Below are 19062 nucleotides of genomic sequence, written 5' to 3'. Positions count from 1 at the left end.
AGATCTTTGGGAATCCAGCGCAGCGTGGTTGTGTGTCTACGGCAATAGCGCCTAGACTGCCTTTTAGGTCAGGACGGTTGATAATTTTGATGTTTAGGATCATACTTGGGTGGTCTCCTCGGATGTGGTTTTTGCCGTTTTGGCACCCATAGAGACTTAGACTCTTTGGCCTTGTAAGCGCTCTTGGTGGGCTTGGGCCTGGGGTTGAGAGCCCGACACGAGGCCGTAGTTTCCGTCTGTTCAGACTCGGGCTGAAGCGTGGTCGTAGGGTTTTCTACCAATGGCTTCATAAAAGTGGGGGAATTAAGACAGCCCTTGTTGAAATTCGTCACTATGCGCACATCACCGATAGCAAGATGTATGCGATTTAGGTTGTAATCCACATTGCAGTTGGTTTGCTTCTTGAAAGTGCGACCCAATAACGACACATTACCAGCTTCTTTATTGTCAGGTAGCACATGAAAGAAGGCTAGTAAACTTTCAGACTCGATAGAAACGACCACCTTGCACTTCCCTAGGAGTGGATAAGCGGTACCCCCAAATGGGGTGAGTTTAGCGTTAGTGGGCTATAGTTTTGGTTGACCAATGCATGTCCAATGGTCATGCGTCAAGATGTTGTAATCGGCACCTTCATCAATCAAGGCTTCGAAAGAGTACACCGTTCCTGCTGCGACTGTGATCCGCAGGTACGCCGGTGCCACTGCTTCTTCGTCCTGATCTGTAAGGTCAGTTATAGTAGCCATGAGGACGTTCAGTGGGGGTTCTAGCATGGGTGGCTCATGTAATGGATGTGATGGAGGATAGTACTTCTTAATGCGGCTGCCATTAAAAAAGCCAATTCCTTCACCGTCAAGTGTCTCCAACTCAACATTCCCAGTCCTACCGATCATGCATACTCTGAAAGGCCCTAGCCCCCGAAACTTCATCTTTTGTTTATGTCCTTTTACCGAGTACAGCAGAACAAGATCTCCTTGTTTGAAGTCCCCCTGCTTAACGTGCTTGTCAAACCACATCTTTCGTCGTGCCTTTTCACAAATCAGAGAGTGAGTGGCGAGGAGTCGTCTCCGTTAAGCGCTTGAGTTCCACCAAGCAGTTGGTCCAAGCCTCTCTTCCCTCCCAATGCTCCTGGACTGCTAGCCTCAAGCTAGGGATAAAGAATTCTAAGGGTAAAATGGCTTCAGTTCCGTACGTCAACCTAAAGGGCATCTGTCCTACAGCCGTTTTATAAGCTGTGCGATAGGCCCACAAGGCTACCATTAGCTTGTTGTCCCAGTCACTTCTCGAAGTAGACATGACTTTATTTGTGGATTCGGCTTGGCCATTAGCCTGAGGGTAATAGGGAGAGGACTTCCGATGAATTATTAGGAAGGTAGAGAGCAAGTGGGCAATCACTTCATTAATGAAGTGTGTGCCTTGGTCGCTTACAAGTTCGATTGGATAGCCAAACCGTGAAATGACCTGCTCCCACAAGAACTTTGCGGTGGTCCTAGCATCGTTCTTCCTCATGGCTCGTGCCTCTGCCCATTTTGTTAGATAGTCGGTCGCCACAATGATGTATTGAGCTTGGGAATATTGTGCTGCAGGACTGACAGGTCCAATAAAATCGATGCCCCATTTTTCGAAGGGTTGTCGGGCTATGACAGGGGTCAATTCCATCTTGTCCTTTTGCACAGGCACTTTGGTCCTTTGGCACTCATCGCAGTGCTTTACAAATTTAGTTGCATTGCGGAATAGGGTGGGCCACCATAGCTGGGATTGTAGCACCTTTCGGGCTGTTGTGTCCCCACTAAAGTGTCCTCCAGTGATTCCGCCATGTGCTTCATTCAATGCGTCGTGCATCTCGTGTTAACCTACACATCTGTGCAATAAACCATCTTGTCCCAGCCTGTAGAGTTGGCCAGCTCTATCAATTGGTATGGCTGGATTTTCAAGATAAGTCTTTTCAACCTGGCCTTCTCAATGGGTCGCTCTGGTAACCCATTTTCTAGCACTTGCACTATGTCATTGGCCCAATGCGGCGTCAGATCCGCTCTAAATAATTCTCGTTCACTAGACAAGTTAAAAAGATGGGCGTCCGGCAATTCGTCAGGCATGCCTTGCCCAGCGGCTTCTCCTGTGGGTATGCGGGACATGTGGTCAGCCATGTAGTGCTGCTTCCCTTTGCGTACGACTACAAAGAAGTCAAACTCCAGTAAAAGGAGTAACCATCTAGCTATGCGCCCCGTGGCGCAAGGCTTGTTCACAAGATACAGCAAGGCTTGATGGTCAACAAGGAAGACAAAGGGAGTGGCCAACAGGTAATGCCTAAATTTCTTTACTGCAAATACCATGGCCAACCCCTCCCTTTCTGTCGTGGAATAGTTCATCTCGGTCTCTGTGAGCTGCCTGCTGGAAAAACTCACTAGGTAATCCAAGTTATGCTCACCAGGCTGGCATAGCACAGCTCTAATAGCAAACTTAGAGGCATCTATGTGCACATGGAATGTTATGTTCCAGTCTGGGGCTCGCAAGATTGGTGCAGTCGTAAGAGCCTTTTTCAACTCCTCATATGCGCGGTGGCATTCCTCCGTCCACTCAAACACTATCAATAGCTTGTACAGAGGTCTAGCTATTAATGCATAATTTAGCACAAATCATCGATAATATCCAGTGTGTCCCAAGAAGCACTGAACTCCCTTGTAGTTGTCGGGTGGCGGTAAGTCAACAATGACTTTGACTTTGGAAAACTCAGTAGCAATGCCATTCCTTGACACTACTTGCCCTAAGATGCATCCATGTTTTACCCAGAAGTGGCACTTCAAGGGGTTTAGCGAGAGGTGGTAGAGCCTACACCTTTCAAAGACAGCTCTCAAATTCTCCAAGTGTTCGGCCCAACTAGAATGTAAACATAGGTTGTCTACGAACACTTCCAGTTCGCGCCTAAGCATGTCCTTAAAAATATTGCACATTAGGCATTGGAAAGTTGCAGGTGCGTTCATTAGCCCAAAAAGCATGACAATGTAGGCGAACACGCCCCATTCCATGGCAAAGGCAGTCTTGTGCCTGTCGTCGGGGTGCACTTACACTTGATTGTAACCCGAGAAACCATCCAGAAAACTGTAGGCTTCCTTCCCTGCTACCCTCTCCAGCATGTGCTCGGTGTAAGGTAAAGGATAGTTGTCCCTTTTCATAGCGGCATTCACCTTTTTGTAGTTTGTGCACAATCGGATTTTTTCATTTTTCTTCATGACAATCACGATAGGTGATACCTAGTCTGTGTGCTCGATCTCATATATGAAACTTGCTCTCATGAGTTTATCAATCTCCTCCTTCACTGCATGGGCGTGCTTGGGATTCATGGAGTAAGGTTGTTTTTTTGTTGGCACTGCATCTGGAACCATTGGGATGTTATGAGTCACGACCTTGGGGTCGACTCCCTTAAGTTCGTCCAATGTCCAGGCAAATACGTCAACGTACTCTTGCAGGAGTGCAACATGTTTGGTCTCTTCCTCCTCCCCCAAGTCATTTGCAACAAACACCAGTCTTGGTTTTTCGCCTTTCCCAGCCAAGTTAACCTCTTTAACTTTGGCGGGTCCCTCGATCGGTTCACTAGTCTGACCTTGTCTTTTTGCACCTAACAGGACCACCACTCTGTCACCCTTTTTGAATTTTGTAAACCGTTTGGGTAGATCATGTGGTTTCCTCTACCTTTCCACTTCTGAGTCCCTTGCTTGCTTCCTGGCCTCCTCTTTTAGCCTCCTGTGCCGCAGGTGGACTGGCAAGTCTCCCTTGGTGCATTTGACCTTAGAGGGTTGTGGTATCTCGGGATCACTCTCAGTGCTAATTTCCGACTCTGAGTTGAACTCGCATCCCTCACTTGAGGAAGGTGTTTCCCCAGGGGGTCGTAGTTCCGAAGGTGAATCTGTCTTGAGCACTAGGATTACCCATGGTTGTGCTACTCCGGCTTGCTCGTAATCTATGGCTCCTATTCGTTCTAGCCAGGATCTGTCACACTCTATTAGCATGACTCCTTTTTCGTTTCGACTGATCCCTTCTCTCCTAGGCCTCAAGTCTGCCCTGATTTGTTCTATCACTTTTCCCTCCGTGTCGTACTCTATTGTGTCTACCTCTTCTTCACTCTCTTCTCCTGTAGAGTGATAGTCCTCATACTCCTTATGATCCGGATCCTGTCCTTCTGACTGCTCATCATCCCCTAAGCTTCCCTCTTCAATCTCCTTGTCATCAGTAACTAAAGCCCAGTTATATAACAAGTTCAGGTCATGGACCTTGGTCCATTTCCATTCTGGTTTAGCTAAAAGGTCACATAGAGGTTTTAAGTTAGCAGCCAAATTGCCGTTCAATTTATCAGTCAGATACTCTACGATTCCCTAAAGCTCTAATTTGTTGTTGGGGATGCGAGATGAGGTTGGTTTGCCTGGGTTGAGTGAGCTTCCTACCATCATGCAGAGCAGCACAACTGGCTCCTCAGTTGGCATGGTAGCGGTTTTAGCAGCCTGCTGATGTGGTCCTTCCTCATCCGAGAATGGTAGGTCAATGGTTGCCAACACGTGCATCCAATCCCTCTCATCCTCAGGGCAAGGAATATATCTAGTGAGCGATCCATAGGGCTTGGTCGTTTGAGTATCGCCTTTTAGCATGGCTGAGATGGCAGCCAGGTCGACAGGTGTCGTCGTCCAAGTGTCCATCTCTACCCTCACTGCACTAGTTCTATTCCCTAGGAAAATAAATCCATTGCCCCAATCCTCTATGACTCGTGCATTCCTCATCCAACGTCGGCCTAATAGTATGTCGTAATCCACTCCCTTCATGACAATGAAGTTTACCAAGAATTGGCACAAATGGTCTTACCCTCATTCCGTTTGCTAGCGTGACATTGAATCTAGCAGTCTCTACAGGAGGGTTTCCCCATGCCTCTAGGATCGCATGGTTTAGCACACTAACACCGGTGCCTGTGTCTACAATTCCTTTCCGAGTCATGTCTCCTAAGGCTAGGATGGGCAAAACTGCGTGCATTTCAATGCCTTTCCAAAAAGCATTGATGTGCAAAGACTTAGGATCTGAGTGTAGAGTTAGACTTGGGATCCGTGTAACTGCATCATGATCTTGCGGAGAAGCACCCGCAAGTTCTGCATGTCCCTCGATCGAGTCTTTTAACTCCTGCCACAAGGAGTGATTTTTCCTAAGCAGATCCTCCAGGCTTAGAGTTACTGGGGTGGACAACAAAGTTGTGAGGAGGCTATTGGACCCTTGTCTTCCTCCGAGGCTAGCAGTTCTAGGCCATGCATTCTGTCTGCCCTGGTAAGCTTCCCCCCGGCCTTGTTGCTGAGTCACTCCTAGTGGTGCAGGTATGCTCCCAGCCTATGCTTTTGAGGGTGAGACTGGTGTGCTAACACTGGAGAAGTCGTCCATAGGGTCTTCCAATATGGGTTCAGCATCTTCGAGGTGCTTTTAGGCGTCCTTGACCCACTCCTTGACCTTGGCTATAGCTTCGAGTTGCCATTTGGGGTGGGGATATTCCCCTACCTTGGCACTCCCTAGCTCTGCTTTCTTAGGAGCCGAGGTCTCTGCCTCTGCGTCTGTGACTTCTGTCCCGTTACCAGTGTAGTTGTTTCCTCGGTTTTAAGGGTTATCTTCTCATCGGTTCTCTTTTTCCGTCTCCTCTGACTTTTCTTCCTATTGAGGTTGCATTTAGGTTACTTGGCCCTGGCAAGGAGATGCCTGCTTGTTTTGTCTGAGCTTGCATCATAGCATGTAGTGGGATGGGCATATCCTCACTACCAAAAGTTTCAACTCCAAAGAGCCCCAAAGGCACTGATGGCATGTTGGCAGTGCTCGTTGATGGCTTCCGCCTAGGACAGTCAGGGAACAGATGCGTGATTCCACACTTTGTGCATCGGAGATCCGCTTTGTCCTTGTTAGCTTGTTCTCGCTCTGGGCAGCGTGATGAAATGTGGCCTGGGTGGCCGCAAGTCTAGCATGTGACTAGATCCTGGCTAGGCTCTCCAAAGCCTCTACCTCGTCCTCTTCCTAAAGCCATCACCGACACTGGCCGATAGTCCATCAGGACTGGGTTGCCCTCCTCGTCGTAGGATATGTATGGATTGACATAGGTCTCTTCCTCATTAGGCTCCTCCACAAAGTGAACAGGAGCATCGCTAGGTGGGTGAGTCACAAAAGGCCCTAGTGGCCTGGGTATACCAGTTGGGTTCATCTCCAGCCTAGGCACGATAGGTCTTGGGTCAGTTGGTGTTGGAAGAGCTAACTGGGTTCCCCTACCAAAGAAATTAGGTGGCCTATTACCTAAGTATGGAGGGTTGTACTGCTGCGTATATGGGAGTCTCCTTAGCATTCTGCAATGCACTGCATCATGTCCGAATCTACCACAGTTTGAGCACGGCCGAGATCTAGGATCTTGGCACTCCACTGGGAGGTGATTGCCACCGCAGTATACACATTGTACATGTGATCTCACAGGCTTTCTAACGAGCTCTTGCAACCGCGCAATCTGCATCCTCATCTCTGCCATCCCTTGGTCGTGGTCTACACTCTTTCCCTTGTCCTGCACGCTAGCAATTACTTTTTCCCCTAAGGTGGTTGATCTCTCAGGGTCCCTCTGGCTTGCACTATCTCGGTTGGTAGCCCTCATGCTTCATTCCCTAAGTTGATCATCTACGCATATTGCCTCCTCGAAGACTCGAGCTAGCATGTCTCGTTGTAAGGTGGAGTTACTGGCCAAAGTCTTGTAGAGCTCCTCACTCCGAATCCCATTCATGAACACTGTAGATACTGCCCTCTCGGTAGGTCGCTCATTGGCAGGGATTCTCTTGTAGAGACTGCGCACCTGAGTAACGTAATCCCTAACGTCCTCCTTCTCCCTTTGACTGATATTCATCAACCTAACTATGAGGTTATCTGAATACCCTGCCTCCGAAAACCTCTTGATGAAGAGGCCCTTAAGGCGAGCGAAGTTTGTACGTTCTGCGTCATCCAGACTAGAGTACCAGGTCCTCCCCTTGTCGCCTAAGCACAGGCCGAAAGCTTGAGCTCGCTGCGCAGGGTCAATAAGACCGTTCGCCTCACATACTTGCTCGAACTGCTCCATGAAGTTGTACGGGTCACTGCTAGGTTTGTATCAAGCTAGTTGTTTCGCTACTATGGGGATTCTAGCCTGCCCTTTAGCCCCTTGCGTGACTCCCAATCCTGACAGTAGCGTAGTGGCTAGGGCAGTAGCACTCTATTCCACGGATGTATTGTCCATGAGTCGCTTTGCCACTAGTTCACTCAATGTCATGCCAGCCTCTGCTGCCCGTTCCCTCTCTACGTTCGGTCTGGACTTGGTTGCCCTAGCTAGGTCTAGTACTCGTCTAGCCTCGTACATATCCACGTCTTGCTGCAGCCTTCTAGCCCTTTGCTCATGGTTGTAGGCAATTATGCCTTCCAGCGCTCTCTTGATAGCTCTTCTCTCTTCTTCCAAGTTAGCCACCACTTCCTCTATAGGTCTAATTTGGATCTCAATCCTGGTGAGTAGATCGTAGTCGTGTACCAGTTCCTGGACTGAGGTTGGAAATTCTCCTAAGTCTAATTGGTCTTCCCCTTGGTCGCCTCTTGATCCCGACATTGTTTCTACTTCCACCTCCACGAGGTTGTTAATGAATCCAATCAGCTTCGACAGCGTCCACTCCTCTATGTTGTGGCTTCCTGTGTCTTCGTGTCTTCTCCAGGTACTACTAGTAGGGCACTCAGGCACCTGTCTAAGTCTTGGGGTCTTCTCCTACTAGTGGGTTCCTTAATGTTATTAGATATCCTGGTGTGTTCCTTGTTATTTGAAAGCAGCGGCGCTCCTTACTCACACGTTGTGCTTAGTGCTTTCGTGGTGCTTGGTGCGAAAACAGGCTTTTCTCTTTTCTTACTGTGCAGGTTTAGTGGAGCACAAGAGTGAAATGCCGATGCAGAAAGCGTTTAATGCAAACTCCACCTTGTTTCTACCCACGTTCTTAGCCTAATTTGAGTTTTCAACTCGGTTCCCGGCTATCCTACAGTCTTTCTGCACCCCAAGTTCGATTAGTCTCTGTGGTCCTAATGGTCAAACTGGGTCTTGGGGGTGTTCATGGTTGCATCCTGGGGTCAGGTCTATGGCAAGGTCAGCAAGAGATCCTTACCTTTTTGTTCTGGAAAAATGGTCCGATTCTGGGAATTGGACAGGGCTGGTCCGACTCTGGGAGTCGGACGGTCCGATTCTGGCAATCAGACCAGTCTGGTCCGACTCTAGCAGTCGGGATGGGGTTGGTCCGATTCTGGGAATCGTCCGACCTTGGTGGTCCGATTTTGGGAATCGGACCAGGAGGGTGGTCTTACTTTTGAAGTGGTCCGACTATGGACTGGTCCGAGTCCAGCCCCAATGGTCCGATTACGATGGTCCGATTCTAAGGGGTAGTCCGAGTGCCACGTGGCACGTCCGATCGGGCTGCATTTCACACCTTATGAAAATATCATTTCGTACTTTTTTGGTGGCTTGGATGGCTCAGAGGAATGATGGATCTTCTCAACAATGTTCCTAGGATCAACCTTCTACTTCCTTGCAGTAGCCTTAATTCTAGCCATACCTCAACAAAACAAACTACAACAACATGATAAGAAAACCAATTATCAACAAGAAATTAAACATAAAACATATGAAACATAAAAACAAAAAGGCAAAATAATGAACCCCATCAGTAAATTCGTGTTTCACATGATAAAGCCCAAACTACCCACCAACGACCCAGATTGTGATTATTTTTTCATCAAAGTTAGTGACCCATAGAAGAATGTATAAAATGCAAAAAGAGATAGAAAACAATGAACCCAACCACTAAATTTTCATTTCACATGATGGAGCCCAAACTATGCACCAATGTCTTGATTTGCGATTTTTTTTCCATCAAAGACAATGACCTGAAAGAAAGGCAACTAATCTCACATTTTATACGACAATGTAGATTAATGTATACAAGAGTCTACCTGATCGCTAAAGATTTTACTTTGGAGTATGAATCTCTTCCAAAAGATGTGGTTGATCTTGCTAGTTTGTGATTCCAGGAGGCATATTTCATGGTGGATTCCATGCCATGGTGGATTCCGTGCCATGGTGGATTCCGTAAACTTTGATTACCGGGGCTCATACACAAAGTGGATTCTTTGTGCAAGGAGTCGATGGGGACGCCTATCCTTTTCAGGCGTTTCGTTAATTTAATGTGTACATGGGTGATTCCATAGCGGGTGATTCCGCAAAATACATATTAAATTAATAAACGTTTATGAGTTTAGAGTGCGCACCTTGGAGATGCAGCTTTAGTAGTCCACACATCAGAGTGGATTAATTCCAATGGCTTCTTACTCTCTTGAACATGTCTAGGAAATGGTTTCCTTGCCTGTTTTCCAAACTGACAGGCTTCACATACCTTATGCATTTCTGCAACCTTGAATTTAGGCAATCCTGCAACAATATTTTGGGCCTGCATTGATTTAAGTCGCTGTACATTAACATGACCAATGCGTTTATGCCAGATATCAATATCTACAACTACACCGGTCCCATGTGCAAACAATGCTGCACTCAATTCAGGCATGTCTGCATCCAATGTAAACATTCTGCCCTTCTTCTTTCCTTTTGCTATCAAGCGACCTTTATTTTTCATATCCTCAACAAAGCATCCATGAGGATTAAATCTGACCTGCAAGCCCTGCTCAACCATTTGACCAACAGAAACCAGATTCTTGGTGATATTCGGGACATGAAATACATCGGACATGTATTTCATTTTCCCATCCTGCATAGACAAAGGAATTTTTCCAATCTGCACAATCGGATGTGCAGTATCATCACCAATCTCCACAAATCCTGGTTTTTCCATTTTCCTTGCATCCTCCATCCATTCTGCATGACCTGTCATGTGGTTTGATGCACCTGAGTCAACATACCATACATCGTTGCTTTCTTCTGCACTTGTCACAGAATTGTTCATGTGCTGCACCATAAACAAATGCTTATTTCTGTCATCACCCTGTCTACTAGAAGATGCATAATTCCCTTGTTGCAGTTTTCCATTCATTATGTCATTCTGTTTTTTATAGCAGTCTTTAGCCATATGACCCATTTTACCACAGTAGTAGCATTCAACATTACTGTTTGCATTTTGGCCTCTTTGCCATCCACCACGACCTCTTTGGCTCCCCCTGCCTCTAGAGTTACCACGTCCTTCTCCATAGGACTGGTTTCCTTGAGTTTGCTGCACATTCTGATTTCTACCACGGCCTCCTCTACCTCTGCCTCTACCTCTTCCAGCATTTGAGTAGAAGACAGCTTCTTTTGAAGTTCCTCCTGAAGAAGATGCACCACCATTTCTCTGCTCCTCAGAAATTAGAAGAGCAATCAACTCCTCAAAATCAAGAAATCTTTCACGAACTGAAATGGATGTCCGAAACTGTGCATAATCCTTTCCTAGACCATTCAAGGTCACAGAAACTAAATCATCATCTTCCACTGGCGACCCAATGGAAGCAAGTGCATCTGCAATCTTCTTCACCTTCATGTGGTAGTCATTGATGCTCATACTTTCTCTTTGCACATTATGCAACTCTTGCTTGAGCTGCATTTTCCTGGCTTGTGTATTTGTGCTATACATTTTTGACAAAGTATCCCATGCCTCCTTTGGCGTACTTGCATCCTGAATATGCACAATCATAGAGTCCGAAATACTGATAGACAGCCAGTACATAACTTTCCTGGCTCTCTCGTGCCATGCTTTGAATGCCTGCATTTGCTGTTGATTGGGAACATCGGGAAGAACTGGTTCTTCTTCATTTCCTGCAACAAATTCCCAATATCCTTTTCCCATACGGAAATTCGTCATTCTAAACTTCCATGCTTGGAAGTTGTTCTTGTCAATCTTTTCAGTGACAATCTATGAAAGAGAATCAGACGCCATTACAGAACACTGCAAAAATTCTGTCACTGCAAAGAACACAGCTTCAGCCTCACAAGGGCAAATCTGCAAAATTGACGAAAGTGGTATTTGACCACACAGTCACTTCCTAGTGATGATTTTGCATCAACAGGCAACAAGGATGATTCTGTAACTCCCAATGTCTCTGCGCACAGGCATACGATTCAATTTCTACAGTAACTTTTCACCGACCTGTAGAACAGTGGCTGCACAACATAAAACTGGGCCTTTTCTTGAGTAGCTATTATTCATGGGCAGTGTACCAACCGCGTCTGCAACTGACAAGTCGGTGACATAAATACACAACGGTCACCCTGGCGTATCACGAGTGGAGCTCGATATCTCAACAAATACTTCAGTTGATGTGTAGAGATAGCAGCAGTGGCAGAGGAAAGCATTGGAGGATAGCGTGTATTCGAGTTATCATCTATATTTTGATGGGCGGCACATACCTTAGACGTGGTGCCTATATTTTGTCGCGCCTATTTATTAAGGTATTGGATATTTATTTATTATTTTTGTATGTGCATGGGCGCACGATTATGATATTTGTATTTGGACATTGTATTGGGTATGCTTGACTTCTTGGGCACCCACCCATTAGCTTTATTTCTATTTGGCACTAAAGCAAACTCAAAAGCCAAAAGCGCGCTATTTTGTAATTTGGGCTATTATTTGAGCTTGAGGATGATTAATACATAAAATACATGCTTTTTAGAGCGCTCACACAAGGCATGGGGGGAGATTGCACCCAATTGGTCTCTTGTTCATGTCGTGCATGCTTTCTACATTGAGTTTTGTGCAAAAAGTAGAGTTCTTTTGTTCTTGGGGACCTTCTGACGCTCACTTCACGCGCTTACGGCATCCAATCTGTGCACCAGTTTGCTCTTGTTGTATTTCAATAGTAATGAGAATATGAAAATGATTCTTTATTGGAGGGGATGGGTTTAAATTATGAGTTAGCATTGTAATTATTTATTAATGTGGTACTTGATAGAACATGGGCTCATTAATCACTTTTTTTAGGCCTAAGAAAAGTTCTCATGTGCTAAAAATAGCTTTTTTAAAAATAAAAAAATAAGCATCCCCTTTTTGGGTGAGAGATGTCATTTTCAGCTCAAATTTCAAGAAAAAAATCTCTATTATTGAATGCCTTTTTAGAAGTCTTTTAAAGGCAGCATCTCACAATCATTAACCATTTTCATTCATAATATTTTCAATCTCCATCAAATTGAAGTTAGGCTCTCCTATGCTCTATCCAAGGCAAAGGCAACCATATGCAATCAAATCGAATACTATAAGTGGATAAACCAACTCGTTTTTACTCTCATAACAAATAGAATACAAAAATTGAAACCTTTGCATTCCATTTTTTCAATTATTATTGCATTTCATCCCATCAATAGGTGTATCAAAGTGCTTGTGAACATGTCATATATGGAATGCAAACTTAGGGGCATTGCTGACTCTTGCAACTTGTAAAATCATGTTTCTTACATCAAACTACCGGATCCTGACAAAAAGTTTGATTTCAGTCCATCTAATTGTGTAATATGGGAATTTTCATTTGCTAAGCTATTGTCATATGAAACGCTAATTAAGTCGTGTTGTTGTTTGGTGCCTTCTATTAAACTCACGTTTCACATGTAAGGGATTATGTTTTTGGCATACAATCTAGTTATTCCAAATTTTTTGCTAGTAAGGGGTATGCTTTCATAAATTTTATTTTTGTAATGTTTGGGATGTCAAAGAAAAAGCTTTCCCTTGATGGAATGGAGCAAGAGGAGCTTAAGGATAGTTTTGATGACAACTTTTTTTCTCTTGTAGAAGACAAGAAACTCATTCAATTTTATGTACATTAGGGAGATACTCAATGTCCTTTTTAATTGCACGAGCTGTTGAGTGATCTTGATGAGAAGCTTAGGGAGTACATAAAGTCCTATTCTAGATATATAGAGTCTCTCTTAATTGATAATTATGTCCATTTGAATTATGTTGATCCAAGCAACCAATGCTGCCAAGACAATTTTGATTACCAAGTGTTATCTTATTGACAAAGAGTTTAGAATATGTGAAATAAATTGCTTTTTTCATAGGGATAAGTAGTAGTAACTTTGTTTCATAAAGACATAGGTTTTCTTGTGTTTCTCCAAAAAATAGAGGATTCCCATTTAAATGAAGGGCAAGAGAGCAAGGGTGAAGATGCTGCATATATGGCTAAGAAGGTTTGAAGAAAAGATAGAGATATTTCAAGAAGATGTTCAGAACCAGCCGATGCAAGGTTTTGATCCTATTGTGTTCAAGAATCAGAACATTACAAATATAGAAGACGAGGAGATGGAATTGAGTATAGAGATTGAAAATGGCCCCTTGGATTGTATCCCTACATTTTTAACCTACATTATCAATAAAAAAAGGTATATATTACTAAATGACATTCAACATCTTCTTTATCTCAAAGAAGATTTTACTGCTTAGACATCCTAGCAACATGGGACCAGATTGATAATGACTTCATAAGTTATGAGCCACACCCACTAGCAACTCTAGATATTGAGGGGGAGAATTTTCAAGATAGCTCCATGGCCCTATATACACATGTATCAATGAGATTGTGGAAAATGAGAAGAAGGGGCTACCCATAGAAGAAGAGTTCTTAGAGATGTAAAAGAGGCTTGGCATTGAGGGCATGGGGTATGAAGACACATTGAAACAGCCATTAGAATAAAAGCCAAAGTACTCAATAAATCTCTATGATGAGAACCTTCTTGAAGATGATGAAAACCCAAAGGTATTAAATATATTTCCAAGAACTTTCTAGGCTTAATAGTAGGTATTAAAGATAAGCGACTTTAAGATTTTCATCAACTAACAAGGAAATTTCTTTCCTTTCTTATGTAGATTGAAATTGAAGATCCTGATAACTTTCTTGAAAGAGTCAAGGGCTCTAGGCCATTGAAGATAGGATGTGGCTACTATATTAGAAGCTTAAATAATAAAATTGTTGCAATTTATCACAATATATTCTCAAGCTCTCCAAGTTTGCCAATGATGGCTTTAAAAGCTATTTGCAAAGTCATTGGATCTAAAGTTTTCAATAGAGGAGTTGAGAATATAATTTTGGTAGAGAAGGAAGAAGCTATAAGGGTTTTTGGCTACATGTTTGGTTACAATGGGTCTAGAGCTGGATACTTTGGAGTCCTTAGCTCCTATTTACTCTCCCATGTGGGAGAGGCAAAATATTTGAATTCTATCTAGAGAAAGGGCCACCCTGAACCATGCTTACTATAGTGGCTTCCATCTCTACAATGTGATTGTCCCACCTTCTTTGTGCCATGGTACCTTGCCTTCTCTACTGCTCATTTCCTCTTATCTTGAGTTATACTCCTACTTGTTTTTTGTTGTGTAATATTTCCGTTTGAAATATTACTAGACCAACCTCCCGCACATCGTAAATTCGTGAAAAGATTATCTCCATTTCCGGTAGTTGATTTATGATCGTACGCGAGAAAAGGAGTACTCCACATTGGTCAACTGGGACCGAGGAATCATGACCTCTTCACTGGCAAAATAGGACCGAGGTTTTAAAAAAAACCCGCATAACCATAGGTGAACTCCCTCTTGGGAGGAGGTCAAGAGGATAATGTTGGGACAAAATTGTTGAAATTTTTTTTAATATATTTGCCTTCCCCCAGCCGATGCGTGGCTGAGGGAAGAGGATGGGCTATTATGGCAATTTAAGAGGTGGAGGGGAAGAGGCCATGCGAGGGGCCACGTAGGGGGGAGGTCCTCTCTCCCCCTTGGACTATAAAAAAACACCTTCTAAGATGTTGAAGGGGCTGGGGGCGGGGGGGGGGGGGGGGGGATTGCTGCGACAGACTGTTTGAGAGGTGAGAGGAGGAAGGCGACAAGCTGTGGAGACTATTGCGTCGTGGGGAGGAAAGAGCTAAAAGACACGCTGGCTGCCGTGAAGGAGGAGGCCGTGCTACGTAGTGTGAAGGGAGGGAGCAGAGAAACTGTGCCGTATTTGTGAAAGGAGAGGAGGACCTGGAAGTCGATGCCGTGCGGCCATGCTGCAGGACCGGAAGGACATCGCGCTGAAGTAGTGGGAGGAAAGAGGGATTGGAGAGAGAGGGTGGGAGATTCTGAGCATGAGGGGTGAGAGAGGGAGAACGACGCCCTGACTGTGGATGCTGCCGTGGTGCCGCGAGGAGGAGGGAAGAACCACTATTGTTCGTGGAGCGTGTCGTTGATGGAATCGCCATCAACGTCCTGGAGTATACCGCTATCCAGTCGCCAAGAGCCGTTATCTAATCCTCTTCCCTCCACGCCACGTACAGCATTACAGAAGCTTCCAAGAAGCTTCTTGGAAGCTTCTAAGGGATTCTTTAAGCCCCCTTTCCCCCCTTGCATCTCCTATAAAGCCCACCTTAGCTCGGGTTTTATAAACCCCCTTCTCGTAGACTCACACTAGCCGGTTTTTAAACCCCCTTTCTTTCCACTAAACCTCCTTAAGTTCACTTTACCACCCGGTTCCTTTTAAACCCTTTTCCATTATAACTTTCACAAGCCTTTATACCTTCCCCCCGTTTTCTAACCCCCTTCCCATGGATTCCCCCATTAAGCCCATTTTACCCCACGGGTTCTTTTTAAACCCCTTTTCCATTATAACACACACAAGCTCATTCCTAGCCTTAGGATTTTGAAGAGAAGAAGAAGAAGCTTATAAAGCTCCCTTCCCCTGAGAACCATCGTAAGAGCCTTTCCGCGAATAGGCTTCAAAGCCCACAAGCTATCCGTAAATCCATTTCTAGCCACCACCCTAGTTTCCTCCTAAGAAGCTCATAAAGCTCTTTTTCCGCAAGCACCATTCATCTGAAGTCCCGCGAAGGAATTTCCTATGTACGATGGGAAAAGACAAAGATCATAAGGCTGCATACCAAGATGAGTAAAATTGGTAGACCGCAAAGGCAAACCACAAGACCTCCAATAAGCCCAAATCCCGCAAGCCGGTATTCTCAAGGATCCGTACTTTGGAAGGGATCTCCTGCATACGAGGGAGAAAGGTAAAGATCTTGAGGCTGCGTACCAAGGTGAGTAAATTCACCAAATCGTGTAAAGACAAAGGCAACCTGGAAGTCCAAAATTATGCCCACAATGGCCAGGAGGGTGCAAGTCGGCGGGCCTGCGGAAGGATCTTCTCCTAGTATTTACGTGGATATTTCCCGGAGCCCACAAGTCCAGGTTTTATCTATTTGGATTCCACACAAAAGTATTGAATTAGTCACGATAACTTCATGGATTAGGAAGCACCCATGCATGTTCAAATTCACCTAGTCAAGTTAAATGCAATTGGAAAATGAATTGGCTATTTGAACATTTACTAGAATTAGCTCAAGATATGAAAATTGGTCATTGGTACGTTCAATGGAATGAATGAAAAGAACATAAGGTGTCTATGCATTTTTAGGACCTTATCAGTAAGTTTCCTTTTGTGCATTCAAAAGTGACGAGCCTAGGACAACTGTTGCCTCATTACAAGGTTGAAATTATTGAGGCACACATTTTTACTAGGCATGGAAAGATTAATGGCATGTCACATTTTTAGATAAATCTTCCTTGTAATGATTCATGAGGAAAAGTTAACACCCATAAGATGTTATCCGAAAAGAAATAGAAGAGCACAAAAATGATCTTATGGACTTACAAGTGGCATGTAAAATGGAATAAGTTAACACTAGCTTTAGTTTTGTATGAACTTCATTGGCTACATTGTAGCTAGGAGAAAGTTGCGTATTGCATAGTCGTCATGCAAAAATTTCATTCATCAGGAGCCGCATTTAGGAAAGGTTGCATGGTTTATCAAAGCATGAGATTCTAAAGTGTAGACAACAAGGTTGTAGGCATGATTATTTGATGTAAGTCCTAGTAGGACCTAGGAAAGTTAGTATCCAGATTATCATGCATTTTTACTTTACCAAGGAAAGATAGGGTTATTGTGAACCATGTGATGCGTAGAAGCAATGAATCGCATGTTTACATGTATTGGTGTAGTTGTAACTATTTTTCCTCCTTTAGATCTAGTTATTATCTCTAGGAAAGGTTCATCCTTGTCGCAAGACAAGTATATTGAGTTGTCTAAATCACCTAACCCACAAGGGATTCATATGGGCATGGTTCAGTTGATATGACAAATATCCCAAGTGCTAACTAGGGTTTAGCGCGATAAGGATTCGACCTAGTTTTACACTTGTTGCCAAGTCAAAACCCTCAAACCCAAAGATCATACCCACATTCACGAAATGTTGAGTCAATTGGATGCTCATGCATAAAACGATCTAAGGTTTCTATCCTAAGGATCACTCGTTCAAATGATGAAACTCGGATTGAGTTGGAATTCCTAGGACCGAACGTTGTTGGCCTAGTGTAATTAGGAATGGGTTGGCAAGAAGACACCTTAAACCCTGCTTCTCGTCTGGAGATAATTCCGTGACCAGAAAACGCCATTCAATGGGTGAAATGATCCCATGGAATAGATGCGACACTTGTGCAAAAAGTTGCAACGTCGCATAGACTTGTGATTTGTTCACAAGAGAGTTTTGCCATTTCTTGAAATGGGGTTGGCAAGTTCTTGTGCAAGTTTAACTTGCAAGAAGATGAGTAATCATCCTGTTACATCACCTTTCTTGGGGAAAAATTGCCAAGTAAAGGAAAGTTACGTATTTGCTTGGAAGCAAATGATCAATCAATAAATTGGAGCGACATGGTCGCCAAGATTTACTATTAATAAAACCTAAGGTATTGGTTAAGTTGGGTTAATAGGGTATGGCCCTAAACCAGGACAAAAGGGTGAATAAACTAACCCTTGGGGATCTTGCCAAGTCGCAATTGATCCCGGATCGAATGCTGGATGCATTCGGAGAGAAGGATTCACTCCTTAACAGTTTGCCAAATAAACGACCACTGGAATTGATTGTGCTTGTAACAGTTTAGAAAGCACGGTTTGCATTGTTTGCTCAAAGAACTAAAGGATGAAATGATATCTAATGCTTCAGGTTGAAGGCCTGAAGGGAGTGGCAGCTTCAGTTACCCCCGACTGCCTGCCTGACCCTAACCAAGGGGGTTGTTGACCGCGCCGGGAACGTGGACCGAACCCGCCGCGAGAGGTCTTTCCGTTGAGCTCTACTTGGAGCAGGAGGACGCTTGGGTGCCAGGGGGGCTCTGGCCGTAAATCCCTCGCCTTCCGGGTCCTGCACAAGAGGCTAACGTGACTCGGGATTGGATCTCGAGGCCCGCATACTAGTCTACGGGCAGAAGCTTGGAATAGTGATCCCTAGCGGATTACTGGATAAGCCTTCGGGCGGATTATGGACAAGCCTACGGGCGGAACTCCTTGTATTTCAAAGATAAAATGATGAAATGATAATAAAGAAGTTGTTTGATATTGTTTTTCTATGTCACGTGATAAGATTACGTGAAGGAACCAGTGCTTAACAGGGTTAATTAAAGAAGCTGGTTGTTATATGTCAAATTAATGTGTTAGATAATTACATAACTAAAACAAACTGAGGAAAGTGCAGAGGATGGGCCATGGGTCCGTCCTACGGTTGGGTGGTCCCGGTTAGCTGGGAACTTTTCTCAAAAATCTCGAAGAGTAGCGGGAGGTTCATCGAAGGCAATGACCTAGAATTATGTTTTACCCAATTTACGCTGTTTTAGGGGAACTGAATGGGACTATGCCTTATGGCAGAGAGGTTGAGTTTTGCATCCCTCTCGTTCCCATTCTCCTTGAACCAAGTGTAGCGTGAATCCGCTTCGGACCTGGCGTTTCTGCGTAAAGTAGTTCGCTCGGTCTGACGCTAGTTGCTGCTAGCTAATGACCAAACAAGAAAACCCAAATTCAGGTCGATCCTAAGTGGGAACGGCCAGGATACTTCCGCTACGTGGCAGACACGGGAAGACCTAGATTGCAAAACCCGTAACATTCCATGGGAGTGCCAGGCGGAGTTTTCTAGACATCCTTTCCGATGGACTGCTAAGACGTGTCCTGGATGATTCTAGTGGACATGTTACATGT

The sequence above is a fragment of the Lygodium microphyllum genome, chromosome 22 (genome assembly GCF_053477565.2).
Source record: "Lygodium microphyllum isolate KBCC chromosome 22, Lygodium_microphyllum_v1.1.10, whole genome shotgun sequence".
NCBI classification, from domain to species: Eukaryota; Viridiplantae; Streptophyta; class Polypodiopsida; order Schizaeales; family Lygodiaceae; genus Lygodium; species Lygodium microphyllum.
The sequence above is the reverse complement of the archived record's forward strand: the minus strand, read 5'-3'. Positions refer to the sequence as shown.